The sequence below is a fragment of the Sorex araneus genome, chromosome 5 (genome assembly GCF_027595985.1).
Source record: "Sorex araneus isolate mSorAra2 chromosome 5, mSorAra2.pri, whole genome shotgun sequence".
Classification (NCBI taxonomy): domain Eukaryota; kingdom Metazoa; phylum Chordata; class Mammalia; order Eulipotyphla; family Soricidae; genus Sorex; species Sorex araneus.
Window position 1 is genome coordinate 104,253,398 of NC_073306.1, and position 15,643 is coordinate 104,269,040.

General features: G+C 38.0%; 1 protein-coding gene across 3 annotated transcripts in view; it reads right to left on the reverse strand.

Annotated features, from left to right (window-relative positions):
- The window catches only part of JMJD1C (jumonji domain containing 1C), a 217,069-nt gene that overhangs the window by 96,071 nt on the left and 105,355 nt on the right, over window positions 1-15,643 (reverse strand). The window contains exon 1 of one of the 3 annotated variants that reach the window (XM_055138891.1): window positions 2,656-3,220. The exons of the other annotated variants lie outside the window; for them this stretch is intronic. The gene's annotated coding sequence lies outside the window, so the exon portion shown is untranslated. Of the gene's footprint in view, window positions 1-2,655; window positions 3,221-15,643 lie in introns of those variants that run through there. 3 annotated transcript variants of the gene reach the window in all.

A 15,643-nucleotide genomic window follows, 5' to 3' on the forward strand; every position in this document is an offset into this window, starting at 1 on the left:
AAATATAACATCTTGCTAATCACACTAATAAACTCTGGGAAAAATTTTTATTTGAAAATTACTTTTAAAGTTTCCAATTTCACTCATCATGGAATCTTGTTAAAAGTGTTTTTGAAAAACTTAAACGTAACAATCATTTTTAAAATGCCTGTTTTTATACTATCCAACACCATAAATTAAAAAGATCTTTTCTAATTGGAAAGAACACAAGAAAATTCTGATAGCCCCACTTATTTTCAGTATTATGATTAGAAAATATAATCGCTGGAAGATCCACCTTCCTCATGACCTACAAAAGCACTATATATATATGTATTTTTTATTTGGATGAGAAATTAATTTTCAAAATACAAATTACTCAACTATATTGTCACTACTGCTAGTTAACAATCTTCACTCACCCAAGACTGAATTTCTAAAACTGTCACTGCATAAAATTCTACTGTTTAATGTAGCAAATGATTAAAGTTTCTAAGAATCCAAGAAGCTTTTTAGACGTTAAAATGTCTACCATTTTGTAACATAAAATATGTATATTTTTCATAATATAACTTTGTGTTTAGTTAACTAGAAACACTGGCACCTTCTCAAGAGGACTTTTAATCCTTGAACTTTATCAAATGCTCTTACTTCTTTTCAAACAGTAACATGTCAGGTCAACTGGTGAAGGTTAACAAAAAGGTTCACAAAAGGTATTATCTAAGTTGCTAAAGATACAATTCAATTAAGTAGGATTTGAAAAAAAGAAGTAAAACCCCTGTCTGAGTGCTTCTTTCTTACGCAAATAATACAGGTGGTTTGCATTTCCTATGAGACCTAGCCATTTTATAATAAGAAAAACATTCTTGTGAAGAGAACCGCTCGGAACTGTTTTCAAAGTGGGGGAGGGTGAGGGGGGGGGTCAGAGTTCTAAGGGTAAATTTCAACAGGACAGTTTATTATAATTTAAATTAGAATTATGGAGGAAAAAGATTTCATTTCTAGGTTAAAATTAAAGATTTCTATTTTTTAAGGTATCTAAAAGTCAGTAGTAGAATCTGGCTACCAAAATACAAAAAAAAAAAAAAAGTTTATAATGTCATTCCTAATATATACTTACCTACAAATGAAAGTACAAAGTATACAATGCTTCTTAAAATGCAAATGCCTAAGATTTCTAAATTTAAATAAATTATATTTTAAACTACCACTGTGTTCTAACCAAGTACTGATAAAAACAGTAGTACTTGTTAAAAAAAATGTTCCAATATGCATTGAATGATAACACTGAAAATGTGTGACTGTTCCTGCTTTATGGAAAAACTTCAGACACCACTTTGTTAAAATAAAATATATCCTGATTTTTTTTTTGAGTGGCAAATAGCCTACATAACTATTATTTTTGTTTCCACACTGAACACATTTCAAAGGCAAATACTGTTAGCTTAAAGATAAAAATATTAGAGCAAATGGGTCCTACAGCTTTTATGATGAATCAATTGTAAATACTGTATGGGCCTACATACACAGAAATGTAAAGAAAGTAGAACTCATGCATAACTAAGTAATCCAATACGCTAAAGATATATCATTCTATGAGGAACTTCCACAGCCTAAGGGGAAGCGGTGAGCTACCATCAGAAGAAAGTCAACAGAATATGGCCCTAATAACAATTATTTAATACTAGATAAAGGCCTTGAAAAGTCAAATGAAAGGCACCAGTTTAAAAAAAAAAATAAGTACCGATATTTAAGTTGAAAAAGAAGTCTAATGGGTTAAGACTTCTTTTAAGACCCTTTCAGGGTTAACAATACTTTAAAAATAGGATGAAACCAAAATAAATGCTTAGTCGAGATCCTGCATTTCTACTAGGCCCTACCATGCTATAGCATGGTAGGAAGAATGCTCAGAACAACTGTATCCTGTTTGGGGCTCCATGCTGCACCACATTCCATTCACATGAGGAAGAGGCCAACAGATGAGCCCTCCTCGAAAAAAAACATTTTTAAAATAAATCAGCTACAGCTCTCAAATACAGCTCAGCTGCTCAAACAAACCAAGTTAAACCTCACCATTAAACACCATTAAACATTCAGAGTCTATGCCTTCAGTTTCTAACAATCACCAGTTAACATTTAACATTTCCTTCTCCAAGTTTAAAAAAAAAAATCAAGCTCATTAACTACGAACTGATAAAATTTTTACTAAAGGAAAATAGTGAACAGCAAATAATATAAGGAACATTTTAGAAGTCAAGGTTTTGGGGGGGCTGGGGAGAAGGAGCGACTTAAAAGAACAAAGTCCACATTCCCACCCAAGCAGCTCTATAGAAAAACATGATACTGTTAGAAAACAAGTTGGGGGTGGGGATAGGAATACAGCCCCCTCCACGCACAACCCCTCACGAAATAAAAATCCCCACTCCGCTTAAAACATTCAACTTAAAAAACCCAATCTTAAAAACAACTCGATTTTGTACTTAAACTTTAGTTTTAAAATTTACCCTCTTATAAAATAAACCTCTTCTAAACAAATGAAAGTTAAAATTTCTTAAAAATAATGACACTAAAACTAGATCTAAAAAGGCAATGACCTTAATTCCAAAGGTTGAGAAACAAAACCAAATGTAAATTAAGACAAAAGAGAAAAAGGAAGCAGAAAAATACAAACCGTACTTTGTTCTTGAGAATTTTAAAGTGTCTTTAAATCTCAGAAATCCACCACACGACTTCAAAGGTCAAGAAGTATAGCTGTTATTTCCATTTTGGTTTTGTGCAGTATTTTTTTACCAAGACAAAATTCTTCTTTAGTCTTCAAAAATCACAGGCAAATGGCTCTCAAACCAAGCTTTTCTGAGCTCACTTGCAGCGTCGTCATTGTATAGGAAGAAAAGCCAAGACCACAGAACGAAGCAGCGGCTGTAACCTAACAAGTCTCCAACGAGCAAATGACGATTTTCTGTCGGCTCTGGCTCAGCCCTGGCAGTGATGAGGATTACAACTCGCTCTTTGTCATCAGCACTGTGGTGTTAACGACTAAGAAATCCTGCAGCTGAAGCACTACTGCATCCTCCGATCTGGGTCAGGATAATTTCTCCCGAGGTCGCTTACATAACCGGTACGATACTCCAAATAGAGAGAACAGCCATCCATCAGCTAGAGAAAGCTTTTCCCACTGTACTGTCTGCGTGGAAACACACTGCGGTAGCTTCCAGCAGCGCAGACACCCAAATGAGAACGAGCGCTTGGCTGAGGGCACACTGAGAGAAGGGAAGAGGCGGTGCTCTGTAAACTGTAACTAATCCCCCGTCACAGGTGCTGATGGAGTCACTTCCAGCACGAGTCACATTACTGGTGATTACTCATTTGGCTGCGGCCATAGAGACTGGCTCATAATTTTAACAACAGACAAAGACAGACTAGTGGCGAGACTGAAAGCTCAAGTTTACTGTCTCCTTCATAAGACAAATGCAAATACAAAGTTTTTGCTTTTCACATTTACCAAGGTGAGAAACTGCAGAAAACAAGTAATATGCATTGCTCAAGTTGGTAAAAATGAAGCAAAATTTTAAGCGATTAAATTATTTTTTTCAGGAAAACTATTTTTAATTTTATGATCTTATTTAAAAATGTACCAGTGTAAAAAAAATTCTCGGAAAAAATTTAAATGTTTATAGAGCAACAGTTTGAGTGAAATTTAAAGACAAAGTCACCAAGCTCAAATGCAAACCAAAAAACAACATGTAAAACGTTTATTTCAGCAGATTTTAAAAAAATATTCTGAAGGTTTCTCTTTTAAAAACATTTTAATCAGGGCTGGAGCGATAGCACAGCGGGTAGGGCTTTTGCCTTGCGCTCAGCTGACCTGGGTTCGATTCCCAGCATCCCACATGGTCCCCTGAGCACTGCCAGGAGTTAAGCCCTGCCGGGTGTAACCCAAAAAGCAAAAACAAAACAAACAAACAAAAAATTTTAATCTACGGTTGGAGCAACAGTACAGCAAGTAGGGCACATGCCTTGCAAGCTGCCAACCCAGGTTTGATCCCTGGTACTGCATATGGACCCCTGACCCTGCAGTCTGGTCCCGCCCACAAAAACCCAAATTAATCCTGTCATAAAGAACTGTAATTTGAAAGTCTAAAATATTTGTTTTTCTGGGTTATCTAACATGTTCTTAGTTTCTTTCTAAACTCTAGAATTGGACTGGCTCATCCAGTAGCCACTAAACACGTAAGTCAACTGAGCACCTGAAATGTGATTAGTCTCAACTGAGAATGTACACTACACATAATGAAATTTTTTTTTAAAGGATGAACCCAGTAAGTTAAGTCCTACCCACTGTACTATCAGTCTGACCACTTACGTCACATTCTGAATAAATTTTATAACAACCATGATATGACTGACAATTCTTTCGAGAATGACCTTAATACTTCACAGGGTTCATCTCGGAGTGTAACAAAATTCATGTTTGACTATATATTAAATGAGTACTAAAAACAGCTATCTTAGGACTAGAGAGAGTAATGAGTAAGGCACTTGCCTTATATGCAATAAACCTGGGTTCAATCTCCAGGCATCACGTAGTGTCACCTGAGCACTGCTAGGAATGATCTGCAGCACAGAGCCCAGAGCACAGCCAGATGTGGCCCCTAACAAAAACAAAACACAAACTAAAACAGCTGTCTTGGGACCACAGAGATAACTGCTTGCCTTGCACAGCATAGGGTCCCCTGAGCATCATCAGGAATGATCCCTGAACACAGTCAGGAGTAAGCCCTGAGTATTACAAGATGTAGCTCAAAATAAATAAATACATTTTTAAAAAACACCCTCTTTGTCCTTCAAGTTCTATCAATTTCCTACAGAAATAGTACAAAGAACAGCTCATACCAAACAATCTATCACAATGTTGAAATATGCTTACTAATATTTAAAATGAAATTTTATAAGATAAATAGTCAACATCAACAAAAATATTAATAACTATTTCATTTCATCATAGCTGAATTTTACTGTTTCTGTTATTATGATGAAAAAAACATAGGGGCCATTGCTCACTGAGGAGAGTGCTTGCCTAGCATGCTTGTGACCAGTTATAACTCTTGTACACATCACTGAGTGTGACACTGACTATGATGGTACAATTCTTGGCACTATTACCAATGCAACTCCTAACACCCCACCACATGTTTTTCCTCCCACTGTAGTAATAACTCCAAAGTCAAGACTTAACATAAAGGAAGATGCAGAAAAGTGCAATTAATTGAAAACTACACCTCTACAATATTTAAGTTGGGTCTAAAAATTTTATTTGGTCAGCATACCCAGTGGTGATCAGGGGCTACTACCCCTGGTCTGTGAGGGAGAGGGATAGTGGTGGTATCAGTCCTAGCAGTGCTCAGAGGACCACACAATGACTAGGATTCAACCCGGGTCTCCAGAATGCAAAACACGCACTTAGGGACAGGATTGAGTACAGCAGGTAGGGCATCTGGCTTGCACAAAGCCAACCTGGGTTCAATACCTGGCATTCCATATGGTCCCCTAAGCCCCTGAGTGCAGATCAGGAGTGAGCCCAGAGCACAGCTGGCTATGACCCCAAAACACAAACAAAACCCCAAACATGTGCTCAGCCCTTGAGTTCTCTCTTCAATCCCTGCAGGGGGGTGGGGAGGTGTTAGTATGGGGCCACCTTCTGGTACTCAAAACTGACTCCTGGGATCACTCCAGGCAGGCTTAGGAGACTATTATGAGGTGCTATGGACAAAACTGAGTGAGTCCAAGCCAGGCAAGCACCTTAGCTGTTATACCATCTTTTCAGCCCTCATGTTTAAAAAATATATATTGTTAGGTTGTTCTGTTTCTATAGTAAATTTCTAGTACAAATAAAACCAATAGAGAAACCATTTGACATCAAGCATAAATTGCTTAGGTCCTTAGATTCTTCTCTGTTCTTAAAATTTTTTTTTTTAATTTGCACCTTTCAGAAAGGAAAAAAAGCACCACTTTGAAGAGAGCAGTACTTTAGTCTTTTCACATTGATGGTTCTTGTAGCTTACACCTTTCTTACTGCCTTTAGGAAGTGAAGGAGTACTGTTAATTTTTCTTTTCTTACTGCTGTATTTTGTGATTGTTGTTGTTAGAGGGGCTTGGGGGGAAGGAAAGGTTTTTTTCTGGCCTCTAAACCAGGTTAGAGGAGGAAGAGGAAACTACTTCAGTTACTGCCCAGAAATACACATCTCTGACTTCCTTCCTTTTTAGATGGTTTCTAGGTTACAAGCTGAATAAATCAACAGAGGTGAGAAAGCAAACAGAGTCTCTTATAAAAGGAAAGCAACACTGTAGGGCCATGCAAAGAAAATCTGTTCCTTCTAATATACACTTAAGAACCTTATATTTGTAATCAAGGTTAAAATTTAGTATCAACTAAGCAAATTTCTCTTACTGAGAAACAAGGAAGGAAAGACACCCGGGTCTTTCCTCCCTTGTTACTCAGAGAAGGAAATTCTATTATTAAGAGAGAAAGCGGTTCGTTGAGTTATTGAAATTCTGAATTAATATAGGTTTTTAAAGATAAAGCTTTCTTGCTAGTTCATAGAATCTTTTCTATAAAGTTTCTATTTTGCTTTAATCAAATGACGGTGAGACCCTGAACAGTAATACCGAGCAATCCTGTTACCTTGTTTATCTGGTAAGGGACTTGATTTGTCATCTATACAGTGGTGACTGTTCATCAAAGGTACTATACGATGACAAGTCTAGCAGAACATGGATTTACTTTTTCAAGTTTTTGGTTTGTGAGCCACAGCTACTGGTGCTCAGGAGCTACTCACAGTGCAATGCTTTGCAGACTGCTTACGGTGGTGCTCAGGGGACTGTGCTGCTGGGGATCAAATTCAGACGTCCACCACAAGACAGAATTCACTCTAGCCCCTTGAGCTCTCTCTCCCTAGCCCAATATGAATTTACTTAAGCTAGTGTCACATGTGACTATTATAGAAAGTGAAAGGTACCCTACTTTTGGGTCAATCTAAACTTTAGTTATAAACACCACCCCCAAATTTTAAGTTGTCTAATCTATTAAAAAAAAAGTGTTTAACATTTTGGTTCCATTTGTTTTGGGACAATAAAAATAAATCCCTCATCTTTATAAATATGAAGGTTGAAACAAGTGTACTTCCCCAAGTAAACAGATTTAACAACAGCTGTATAAATTCAGTGAACTAGCATTATGTGTACATTTTAGACACAGGAAGAAAAAGATGGCAGTTTATTAACAACTGTTCAAATTTTTTCAGGGAATTTTTTTGGTTCTGGATCATACCCAATGTTGTTCAGAAAGCTCTGGGGAGTTTGTCTCTGTGCTCAGTGAGTACTCCTAGAAGTGCTTGAGGGAACATTATAGTTCTCCCCATGTGCTATCTGTGCTCTCTCTTCAGCCCCCAAAGGTTATCAGTTTGATACTGCCTTATATGAAAGCGAACAAGAGTTTTCTATAAGAATTTCCAAATGCAGAAACCTACTCCTACTGATTTTTAAGAGTCTCTTTCCTGAGCCAAAGAGTAGCTTAATGAGCAGGAGCATGCTTTATACTCAAGGATCCTGACTGACATGGTCCCCAAACCTACACAAGGAGTGAACCCTGAGTAATGAGGTGATTTCTGATCACTGAGCTAGATATGGCCCCAAACACAATCAAGTGTGCAGCACACATACTAAAATGTATTTGTAATGACAGTTCGCACACTCATTCAATCAATATGAGATACCATTTTTGCGCCAAGTACTATTTTTAGCCCTTTAACAGCGAAGGAAAAGGCATCCAAAGATCTACCATAGCACAGACATTTTGATAATAATAACTTGAAAATGACTATTTTTCCCCTCTACAACTTTATAGGTATGTACTATTAAGATGAACTCTTTCTACTATTAAATTAATAATTTCAAACTATACCTGGTTCTAAATTTTCATCTACTTGGAGGATATGGGGATGTCTTCCGAAGCAGAGTTCAAGAAAGACAAGGGATCCCAGCTGATGATGTGTGGCCTGGTGATGCTTGGGCCCAGCTGTGTCAGGACCAACAGGATTATCCCAGCATTGTTCAGGGGACCATAAGATGGTGGGAATCAAATCTGGAACATTCATGAGCTAGGATTGCACTCCAGTCCTTATTTCTCTACTCTTTACTTTCTCCTAAACTATTTCATACTGAAATTAGGACAGTCATTTTATCTAATCAATAAAGGAAGTATTTATAAGTTACTAATTTTTTTCTTTTTTGTTATTCAGACTTTCAGGGTCACACTTGGCTATGCTTAGAGACTACTCAGTTCAATTCTCAGGGTCAATTCCCGTATGGCTTGGGGAGATCATGCCATACATGGAATTGAATCATGTTTATACTATCACTCTAGTCCTCATAATTCTCTAGAATTACTTAAAGTAGTAGTTCTTCAGAGGCAAATACCTCAAAAGTCATTAATACTGTAATAATGCTTCTTGGTGAACTTAAGTTTTTCCCCTGCTTTCATATATAGTTTAAATTTTTGTGCCATACCTAGTACTGCTCGAGAGATAAAGTTCCAGAAATCAAACCTGGTCTCCCACATGCAAAGCAAGCACTCCAGTTCTTTGTGCTATCTCTCTAGCACTGAATACTTGATATTTTCCCTTTATACATCACAAAAATGACTTTTGCTACTTGTTTCTGGGCCACATCCAGTGACGCTCATGCGGGAATTATTCCTGTTTCTGTGCTCACTCCTGGTCATACTCTAGGGATCAGATGTCAGGCCTGGAATGAAACTGGGTGAGCCAGGTGAAGGGTAAGTGCCTTAATCCCTATACTGTATCTCTCCAGCCCAAATTATAGAACCATTTATGTAAAATTCACATATCAAGGGGCCAGAGAGATTTACTTATTGGTGAATGAATATTTGACTTGCATATGAGCTTTATATATACCAATATACCATGGGTTGCAAAAAATGTCAAGTGTAAGTAAAATGACGGTCACAAGTTAAAAAAAAAAAAGCCCTATTTTGACCCAAACCAGGGTCAGACAAGCCCAAGGCAAGTGTCTTAAGCCCTGTACTACAACCCGATTTTGCTTATCAGCCATGCATCACTGAAGTACCATTTTCAATTTTTTCTTTTTGGAAGGGAAGTGGGGAAGACAGATCAATCACTTGGAGGGCTATTCCTATTCCTGGCTGTATGCTCAAGACTACTTCTGGCAGTGTTTGGAGGACTAAATGTGGTGCCGTGGATTTTAACAGGGTTAGCCTCGGCTCTCCACCGAGATGTGACCTGAGTGGCTGCACATGTGTGACCTCTCCGTTGTTGGATGACCATCATCCCAGAGGCCAGCAAAACTACTCTTGGCACCAGCAGCTTCTTGCAGAAATGTCCCTAGACTGTGAACTAAGCCACTGCCCCATGCCGTCCAGGAAGGCAGAAGTTTTTCTCTCTCCGCTCGTCCTCTGGGGGAGAGGGGGGAAAAGGTGTGGTGACTGCCATCTTATAAGGAACCACTGAAGAGAGGTACGAGCTTGCAATGATGCAATTTCTGGCAGAAATTTCCCTGGACTTAGTTACTAAAATACAGAAATCCAAAACCACATAGCCACGATAGACCTCTTATCTCTTCATTCTCAGCAATGGAAAACAAATTATTAAATGCAGGTCTGATTTTGGTGTGGGGAACTCCAAACAATAATAGTGAGATTTTTTGTGGAAATATTGAATGTAATCAAGTAAAGAGAAAGTAAAGTGAAAATTATCAGCTACACAGGCGGGAGTGGGGGGGTGGGAGAGGAGGTATACTGGGGTTCTTGGTGGTGGAATATGTGCACTGGTGAAGGGATGGGTGTTCGACCATTGTATAACTGAGACTTAAGCCTGAATGCTTTGTAACTTTCCACATGGTGATCCAATAAAAAAATTCTTTAAAATAATAATAAAAAATAAACAGGGTCAGCCTCAATGCAATGCAATTGAAGTACCTCCTGCACTATCTTGCAGGCCTTTAGAGTAGCACTTCTTAATTTCCTTAAAGAATTTTTCCTTTTATAAGTTGGTAACACTTCTGGTGCAAAAGGGATAACTTTTCTAACAAGAATTCCACAAAAAATGCTTTCTCTTACTAAATTTAATTATTCTAGCTTTGATTTGAAATGGGAACTGCTATGATGATTTCACTTGAACACTCAGATGTCACTGTGGAATAACTGACCTAATTTTAGCATTATTTTGTCTAGGGGAATATGGATGCCTGAGGAGATGGAGAAATAAGGAACAGCTGGCTAGTGAAGTAAGCAGAATAAACAATGAAGTTTGCAATAGGTGCAGTTCATGACTCCTCAAAACAAAAGAAGTAATAAATGACAAGGAAGTTTGAAATATTATGATAGTTATAAGGTATTTAGAAATAAAAAACCTACCAATAATTTTCTTTGGAAAGTTGCTCAGACTTAATTGTGAGGTGGGGGAGAAGAAGCCATTTAAACTAACTTCACATACCCCCCAAAATTTTCTTTTTGGTTTTTGGGCCATACCTGACAGTACTCGGGGATTACTCCTGTCTCTGCCAGTTTCAGGTATCAATCCTGACAGGCTTGGGAAATGGTATGTGGTACTGGGGATTGAGCCTTCGTGTGAAAGGCAAGTGCTCTACCAGCTATACTACTATTCTTGCTTCCATATATCAAAATATTAAATTCAAATACTTGAGGGCTAGTAAAGAAAAAGCTGCTTGGTGATATGCTGAAATATTTATTTAAAGATAATTTTGGAAATAGCACAAAAGACTGGAGCAATGCTTTTCATGCTTAATTTCTGCATCTGACCCCTAAACACTGCATTGCCCCCAAGCACCATTGTTTGGATCAGTCTCCAAACAATGCTAGATGTGGTCCATAAATCAAAATAATGGGTTGGCGAAAAAAAAAAAAATAATGGGCAATAGTACAGTAAGTAGGATGCTTCCTTACACACAGCTGACATAGCATAGGATCAATCCCAGCACCACATATGGTCCCCAGAGCCCACCAGAAGTGACCTCTGAGCACAAAGCCAGAAGTATTTCCTGAGCACCACTGAGTGTGATCCAAAAGAAAATTTTTTATTAAAAAGAATAATAATTTAAAAGATGCTTTGACTTCCTAAAGTTATCAAGTGGTTCAAGTAGATTCAGAAAGCAGCAATGCAGCTTCTCTAAAAGAAAAGAGAATAAGGCCCAAACAATTCTATCAATACTATCAAAAGGTAGTTTCCCCTTGTTGCTTAAAAAGATGAGAATTTTAGTCACTGATATTCTTTACTGTCTACTCACAGTATAAAAAATGAAAAGGAAGTACCTCAAGATATGAAGAGATGTGTAGTCAATAATTAACAAAAGATCTTAAATTTGATTAAAACTGCCTGTGCTACAGCAAGGAAATACCAAGTCATATAAACTATGAATCAAGACAGTGGTAAATGCAGGTTGGACAGCTAAAAATTACTGTATAGTTGTTGTTGTTCTTTTTTTTTTTTAATAAATCATGCCAATTATAGCAGCTGGGAAGGGGGAGAGACTAAAGGGCAAACCTGTGTGTGACACTCAGGGGTGGGGTGAGGAAATTTTATTCTTTCTACAAATATTCACAGAGATGCTTGGCTAGGAGGTGAGAAGAGCCTGATGGCTCAGTGCCTAGTCTTGGCTTCATGCCAGGAAGAATACTCCAAACCCCAGTAATAGTAATACGGTCACACCAATGGTGTCTAGGGGAGCATTGAGCAGTGCTGGTAGGTAAGGAAGAATATGCATTATCAATGATCAAACTCAGGGCCGTGCATACACTGACAGGATGTGTTCTAAAACTGAGCGATCTCACTCTCTGAACTATGATTTTTCCATCTACAAAGTTTACTGAATGTTTTGATAGAAGGTCCCAGATTTAGAAAAATATATTCAAATTAATGATTTAGTAACTACATGTTACAAGTTATTAAATATTCACTTGGTTATCAAGTATTTGTGAAGTGTACCTCTAATATACTAATCACTGCCTAATATTATAGAGAAGACATTCAACCAGGATGAGAGAATTGAACGTAGCTGATCCTGGATTGAAGTTCCACGTATGGCCCCTTGTGCACTACCAGGAGAGACCCCTGAGCACAGAGGCAGGAGTTAAAAGTCCTGAGCACTGCCAGATGTGCTTCTAAACCAAACCAAACCAAATAACAACCGAAAACAGACACCTATCCAAATAACAACAAAATAATTTACTGCTGTGCAATGAAATGTAACAAGAGTAAATGTTAAATCTACAATTTAGGTTCCAAAAAGCTACCAGTTAAGTATGGCGCAACATACACTCCCACCCAGTCCCTCATGGGCACACATTAGTATAATATGTGGCAAAACTTGCTTGGCAGCTTTTTATGTAAAAAAGGATTAGGGAGTTTCATTCATTCTACAAATATTCACTGGAATATTTCAAACATGTTAAGCACTGTCTCAGAGAGTATGGATGATGCAAAGATGAAGCTAAACAGAAATTCAATATGTGCTAAAAATGTACTGTGATGTGAACATTAAAACTATTAGTGTCCCAAATATGTTCTGTCCAAACATGCTGAGATCATTCTAAATGAAAACTAAAGGCATCCTATTCAGAAGTATATAAACAAAATCAGATAATTATATAATAAAGGTTTGTCTATAATCAAGTTCTATAAGGATTGGTTAGAAACCTTGGCAATGGTTAACCAAAGGTCTTGATTTTATATGTTAATAAATTAAAATTGGATATAATGTTCTAGAACCTAGCTTCTTCCTTCCCCTTACCCACTTTTTTTTTTGTCTTTGAGCCACATCCAGTAGTGCCCTGGGCTTATTCCTGGTACAGCTTTGGGGACCATATGTGGTACCAGGGGAAAGGGGGACCATACGTGGTACCAGGGGAAAGAACTTGGATTTCCTCTGTGCAAGTATCCTATTCACTGTACTATAGTTTGAGCCCAAACCTAACTTCGCTTTAAAATAAATGATTTGGGGTTTGCTCTTCTTTTTTGGGGAGCTGGTTTGTAACATTTTACATTTTATTGTGCTTCTATTATTAACTATATTTTTTCTGACTATAAAATAGTTAAAATAACAGCATAACTACTATGCAAAACATACCGAACTTTTAAACAAAACACATAAAAATGACATTTTTGAAAATTAATTTAACATCTAACTTCAGTTTGGATAGGAATTCTTTAAACAGGTATCAGTCCATCCACAACAGTTAATCTGCCAGTATACTTGCAAGAAGAGACTTCATAAAAACAATGGCATTAGTAGACCTTTCTTTCCATGGCATCAGGGCTTGCTCTTCAATCCCAAATTCTCCCTTGAACATGTATCTTGCTTGTCCAAATGTTTCTTTGCTTGCCTATTTCCACTCGAGAAGCCTGTGTTCTCTCTTTTAAACACATAATTCTTTCTCTCCCCTCACATCTAATGAGTTCAATAAAAAACTATCAAACTTCAAAATAAGAAAAAGAAATAAAAACAACTGATCTGGCGCTGGAGAGGTAAGATGCTTGCCTTGCACACATCTGAACTGGGTTAGATCCCCATTACCCCATGATTGCCCACATCCCCCCAGGAGTAAACCTCTGCGCAAGGTTGAGTGTGGCAAAAACCCCAAAATATAAATAAATAAAAACTATTTATTATCAGTAAATGTTCTACTTGTATGCCTATTTTATATACCTGGAGGTGTGTAAAAAGAGTTCTTAGGCAAAAGGGTTCATGAGTGGTAAAAGTTTAAGAAATATGAAGCTAGATCAAAGGGCTGGAATAAATGTTTTGCATGAAACTAACAGACTTGGATTTGATCCTTCAACTCCCTAACCACCACCAGGAGCAACCCCACCCCACTCCACCCCCTTACCGGCTACCACCACCCAAAACACAATATGAGGAACAGCCCATGAATATCACTGAGCATGGTTTAAAATTCAAAATAGGGTCGGAGAGAAAGCTCAGCAGGTAGGGCACTTGCCTTGCACACTGCCAACCAGGGTTCGAACCCCAGCATCCCATATGATCCCCTGAGCACCACCAGGTGTGACCCCCCCAAATTAAAAACCAAACAAAGCAAAACCAAAAACAAACACCAAAAAGAAGCAATGTTCTATATGAAAAAAAAAAAAATCTCAACCCGGGTTTAAAAAAAGTAAAAGGCGTCAGAGTAATTCTAGACAGTGCTTTTAATTATGTATAAATATTCAAGGGGACAGAGATATTACAGCGGGTAAAGCACTTGCCTTGTACATGCTGGATTCTATCCCCAGCATCATGTATGGTCCGCAGAACATCACCAGGAGTGATTCCTGAGTGCGGAGCCAGGATTAGACCCAGAGCATTGCCAGGTGAGGCCTCAAAACAAGACACAGACTCCCCTCCAAAAATGGGACTGGGGAAAGGGTGCTTGCTCTGCAGAGGCAGTTGACCTAGGTTGGATCCCCAGCAACCCTATATGGTCCCCTGAACCTACCAACAGTGATCCCTGTACAGAGCCAAGAATAATCCCTGAGTACTACCAGGTATAGCCCCAAAACCAATGAAATGAAAGAGAGAATGATAAGGCACTTGCCTGCATGCAGCTAACCCAAGTTCAATCCCCCAGTACTACATATGACCCCCAAAGCCCCTCCAGGTATGATCCTAGAGTAGAGTCCTGGGTGGTGACTAAAAAAGAAAAAATATGAGTTGAGGTGGAGGGGTGGGAGGAGTGTGAATGACAGCTGAGAGCTGCGAAGGTATACGGTTAAAGGGCTGGAGTGCATGCTTTGCAGGCAGGAACCCTGAGTTGAAATATCCGGCATAAATGTAGCCACTATCTTCTACCCTCAGCACTGCTGGGCACGGTATAATAATAATAATAATAATAATAATAATAATAATAATTATTATTATTATTATTATTATTATTTAGTAAGTTTTGTTTCTTAGAAAAAAGAACTATTACAGATTGTATCAAATTTTCAAGTGAATCCATGAAAAAAATTTACAAAAATGCCTAAGAATAAAATAAGGTGCAATATATAGAAATTATGTATAGATTTTGGTTCAATGTTAGGAAATTTTTTGTAATAATTTCCACTGCCTAGGGGCAGGAGAGATAGTACTGAGGCAGGGCATTTACCTAGCACACAGCTCACAGTTTTAACTGCTGCACCCTATAAGGTTCCCCAAGCCTACCAGGAATGACTAGAGAGCAGAATCAGGTGTAAATAAGCACCACAGGGTATAGTCACAAAACAAAACAAAACAAAAATCGGCTGTCCAATTACCAGAAAGGTAATTTCACAGAAAGAAAGGACTTAATTTAATTTGCATTGGAGAGATAATACAGGGGTTTAGGTGCTAAACTTGCAAGCTGATGACTCAGAACCAATCCCTGGCACTTCATACAGTTCCCTGAGCAGCATCAGGAGTGATTCCTTAGCACAAAGCCAAGAGTAAGCCCTGTGCAAGCGGGATGTGGCCCCCCCAAAAAATTTTGGGTAGGAGGACTATATAATAGCCAGAAAGACATTTGGGTGGGTTTTTCTGTGTGTGTTTAATTCTTACACAAAAGAAAAAAAAAACCTGTGATTTGATGAGAATCATG